The sequence below is a fragment of the Hipposideros armiger genome, unplaced genomic scaffold, assembly GCF_001890085.2.
Source record: "Hipposideros armiger isolate ML-2016 unplaced genomic scaffold, ASM189008v1 scaffold_983, whole genome shotgun sequence".
Taxonomy (NCBI): domain Eukaryota; kingdom Metazoa; phylum Chordata; class Mammalia; order Chiroptera; family Hipposideridae; genus Hipposideros; species Hipposideros armiger.
In genome coordinates, this window is record NW_017732333.1 from 289,023 (window position 1) to 294,007 (window position 4,985).

General features: G+C 56.0%; 1 long non-coding RNA gene across 1 annotated transcript; it reads left to right on the top strand.

Moving 5' to 3' along the window:
* Positions 1-6: 6 nt before the first annotated feature.
* On the top strand, positions 7-4,221 carry LOC109375632 (uncharacterized). The gene is made up of 3 exons (XR_002122603.1): positions 7-3,109; positions 3,552-3,680; positions 4,188-4,221. It is a non-coding gene; the product is annotated as an uncharacterized LOC109375632 (long non-coding RNA).
* Positions 4,222-4,985: the final 764 nt, after the last annotated feature.

A 4,985-nucleotide genomic window follows, 5' to 3' on the forward strand; every position in this document is an offset into this window, starting at 1 on the left:
GCCCCCCCCCGGACGGCCCCTCCCATCTAACCACGCGTCTTTTGAGTCTAACAAGCGTATAAATGCAATAACACAGGTAGAGTAGAACTGCTTGGTGGGTGACCGTCACCCATGTCCACTGCCTCACTGTGCCTGTAGGGAGACCGTGCTGTGCGGCCCCTCCTTAGCGCATCTCGTCCCAGCCTGGCCCAGGCTCTGGAGGGTGGCGGTGGGCACTGTGGGGACCTGACGTGCCCTTGCCTGGCCAGCCGGCCACCGGAACCCTGGGCCAGAGTGGAGGCTGAGTCTACAATAAACTATTGTCTAAAGGCTGGGTTGGCGTCCTGACCTGCGTGTGGCCGGGAGAGGCAGGGGCCCCCCATCGGGGTGTGGGGGTCACATCCACACCACCAGAATTTCCAGGGAAGGGTGCTTCTCCCTGGCCATCCCAGCCACCTCCTTGGTGCGGGTGCTCTGCCCACAGCCCTTCCCGGACCCCGCTGCCCCAGACAGGCACAGCCAGGCCTTTCTGCCCACCCTGACCTTGGACACCCAGGGGCTGCAGGGTACCCCCAGGCCCAGGCTGCCGGCCACAGTGCACGAGGCAGAGCAAGGGTGTGGGGTGGGCAAGGAGGACCTCGCTCCTCAGGCTGGCCTCTCTGGCCAAGCGTGGGGACCCATTCTCCACCCCTCTGTGCAGGGAGCCCCCATCCCTGGAAGGGGGCACAGAGGAGGCTGCAGGGGTAGGGGATGTTCTCCTCTCGTCACCTCCCACCCACAGCTTCCTGAGCCCACTCTGGCTGGTGTCCACTGGCCAGGCCTGCCTGTGATCCCAGCTGTGGGTGGGGCTGTCGGCATGGGCTGAGGAGCAAGGCCCGGCTGGGCCCCAGAAGCACCCCTGTGGGCTTTGCCACCCTGGGCCCCTGCTCCCCCCATCCTTAGAGCTGGTCCTTCCTGGACCACCCTCCCAGAGGGGTACACCCTGTCAGAGCATCCCCATGTCAGGCCCAGGTAAGTCCCAAGAGCCTCCAAAACAGGCCTGACACCCCCAGTGGGCCCACCCGCTCCTGCTGCCCCAAGCCAGCTGGCCTGAGGCTGACCACACGGGCAGGGCACACATTGTCCACCCCTCCAGTTTGCAGCCCACCCACCCCACTGGTGCCAGGAGGCAGTCACTTGCCACACTCCTGCAGTCTGGTCCCCTCTCCCACTCTTCATTCTGTGGCTTGCACCCTAAAAACATACCAACAAAGACACCCTTCTGACACTTGAGGGGACTTGTGAGGCGGGGCTCTGTCATTGTCCGTAGGAAGTCCGGTCAGTCCTTTGGACGTGGTGCTGTCCCACTCACAAGGCCACCTCCTTTCATTTATTCATTCCCCACTGAGGGATGTGGAGGTTGTTTCAAAATTGCTTGCAACTTTAGACAAAGCAGTAATGCAAGTCCTTATAACATACTTTGTGCCCTGGGTCTCGGGTGTGTGTGCACAGCTTTCTTTTTATTGTGGTAAAATATACAGCACATGGAACTTACCATTTTAACTTTTTAAGCACACAGCTCAGTGGCATCAAGTACATTCACATGTTGTACAACCATCACCTCCGTCCATCTTCATTTTACGAAACAAACTCTGCCTCCAGCTCCCATGCCCCTCCCCCAGTCCAGGCACCGGTCCTCCTACCTCCTGTCTAGGAATCTGAGGGGCTTCATGTGAGTGGGGTCACCCACGATCTGTGCTTCTGTGACTGGTTCATTTCACTCAGCACAATGTCCTTTGGGTCCATCCACGTTGCAGTGGGTGTCACACATCCCTCCTTTTTAAGGTTGAGCGACACTCCCACTGTGTGGATGGACGACGTTTTGTGCACCAGCTCCTCCAGCCATGGACACTTAGGCCGTTTCCACCTTTTCACCGCTGTGACTGCTGATGCTGTGGCCATGGGGGCACGTGTGTGTGTTCACGACCTGCTTTAGTCCTCTCAGATGCACGCCTGCAGTGGGAGTGCCCACCACACAGCATGTGCATCTGGTACTGCTGCCCGCATCATGCCCGGGGGTTGGCAGTATGGTCCCCTCTTGATGTCCACACCGGTCAGCAGCCCCTCCTGCGTGTTTCATTTGCACTGATCTGATCCGCTCCTCTTCACGAGGTTCTTGGCCATGTGACTTTTCCTGTTGGTTCCGTTTTTCTGTTGGATGGAATGGCTTCTTCTCGTTTATTTGTAGATTTCTGTGTGTTTTCCACACCACGCCACTGTAGCATTGCAAATAGCATCACTCCTGGGCTGGCTCGCCTCTGTCTCATGAGTGGGGACGTTCTAAAATCTGAGTTTGTCACATGTCACCATTGTTCCCTCTCCCGTGTAAGCTTTTGGAATCTTGGTTGGAAGGACATGCTCTCTTGTTCTTGGCTAATGTTCTTGGCAGTCACTCACACTTGAGGCCTTTAATCTGTACGGACCTTAGGATTTGTGTGTGGGGCAAGCTGGAGACCTAATGCAATTTCGTCTGTCAGCAGACCTGATGGCCGGCATCAGAAAGCGGATGGTCCCCATCCCAAGGTGGTGCCGCCTGGGTCTGCCTGTGCCCGCCACAAGGCCACACTGTGTCACCAACTGTCACTTTGTGACATCATTTTATAATGATCTCCTGTTTCTTTATTCCTTTTTAATTTCCACACTCGCTCAGCATCTCCCCCAGGGAATGTTGGAATCCACAAGCCAAGGCCCTGAGCCCTGAGTGGGGTTCTGGTGCTCAGCCTGTTTCCTCAAGACCCTAAACTTCAGTGATGTAGGGACCCTTCCAAAATGAAAAACACTCTCGGGGACGCCCAGGGCTGCTTTAGATCTTTATTACAGGACTACTTTTAAGGGTGGAACAACAACATATCAGATGTAAAGGGATTCGGGGTATAAAAAGTGCACGCTATAAATCAAATCGGGCTGACAGGGACATCTGGAAAGCTGGGGACTCGGACGGGCAGCTCCATCTCCAGACAGTGTCTGAGTAAGGCCCTGCCCCGACCAGGGCCCTGGTGGACTCCCGGAAACCTCCTCTCTCAGCCTCTGCATTCTGAGCAACTGCACCAGCAACTTAGACCCCGCGTCCCCATGTCACGTTGTGTCACAGGTGAGCCCTGTAGGGCGTGTGCGTCATGTACAAGGATGCAGGTGTGTGAGGTCCCCTTTCTGTTTTCCTCTCTAGCACCCCTCCTTTTCCCAAGAGTGTGCAACTCTTCTTGGGGACCCCCACTCTGAATGCATCTTGGTATGTCTGGGGGGGGTGAGAGCTGGCCAATGTCTCAGGACCCCACGGTCCCCCAGATATGGGCACGGGACTGGGTGGGGCCCTCCAGAACCTCTCTTCCTCTATCAGGGCAGATGTGGCGGGCTACTCACTGCCCCGGGCCCTCACCTCACCCCGGCTGTTGGGGTCAGACCTCTCTGATTACCAGCTCTTCGGCTGCCCTCACCCCCAGCTCCCTAACCTCATACCTGGTCCCAGGGCTGGGCAGGCAGAGGTGACCGGTCCTGGTGAGCCTGAACATCTCCATCTGGTGTCTTTGACGCAGGTGGAGCCGGTGCTGGCTGTCAGAGGGTTGCTGAGCAGAGGGACAGTGCTACCTGCCACCTGCCAGCCCCAGTGACGGAACCTGTCCCAGCAGGAGAGCTTATGCCTTGTGGCGTTGCAGAGTACTGAGGTGACATCCCTGGGACCCAACCCCTGGTGCCCACCCATGGCACATGGGAACGAAGGCGGGGGGTAGGTAGGCAGTCGGCCCCTAGCACCCTCCATCCCGCAGGTGTGTTTGAGACGAACTCCGCTCAGCCCTCCTCTGGACCGTCCCAGGCTCCCACTGCTCCTTGTCCATCCATTGGGACCGGCTGGCCTCCCTGTCACACCACCCCACCCCAGCCCACAAATGCACTGTCTGCCCACCTGCTGACACCTTCCAGCCCGGCCCTGCCAGCGTGGGGGGATGGGGGGGAGGCAGACAGTAGAACCAGCTGTTCCCATCCTCTCAACAGTCCTGCCAACGCCCCCTGGGAGTGACGGGGCCCTGGGCTCCCAGGCTGCTGCCCTGGCCTCAGAAGTCCCGTGCTTTAAGGGCTGCCACTTGCCCCTCAGCTCCCCAATTCAGGTACACATCATTCACAGGGCTTTGGATCTACGAGGTCGGACAATTAAGTTTGCGAACTCCTCCTAGAAAAAGCGCTACACAACTCATTGCTGAATATCACTACGGTCACCTTCGAAGTCCTCCTCTTGGGAAGCTATGCACCGACGTCAGTGCCTAGTACACCCTTCAAAGCAATTTTGGAACTCTTTTTCTGGAATGGCCATCAGAGCTGTCTTCATATGACCCTTGATGTCCTGAATGTCATCAAAATGTCTTCAATATTTCCTTTATCTTTGGGTAAAGAAAGAAGTCATTGGGGGCCAGATCAGGTGAGTAGAGAGGGTGTTCCAATACAGTGATTTGTTTACTGGCTAAAAACTCCCTCACAGACAGTGCCATGTATTGTCATGATGCAAGAGCCATGAATTGTTGGAGAAAAGTTCAGGTTGTTTTCGTCTTTTTCATGCAGCCTTTTCAGCACTTACAAATAGTAAACTTGGTTAACTGTTTGTCCAGCTGGTACAAATTCATAATGAATAATCCCTCTGATACCAAAAAAAAACGGTTAGCAATATAATTGCAACAAGTTTGTGAACTTTTTTTTTTTTTTAAGATTTTTATTGGGGAATTGGGGGATGGGAACAGAGCTGGGGAATTGGGGGAAGGGGAACAGGCAAGTTGCTGTCTTTTTTTGGTTCTTCAGTCTAGTTGTGGAGGACGTTGCTTCACTGGTCCAAGTTGGCACCATTATTGCGCTCTTCCCGGGCGAAGCAGATCAGTTGCCGGCTTCTGGACGGCTGCTCATGGCGGCTGCTGGCCACTCACGCTGGCTGCTGGCTACACACGGTAGCCCATGGCAACCCACTGCAGCCTATGCCATTGCAG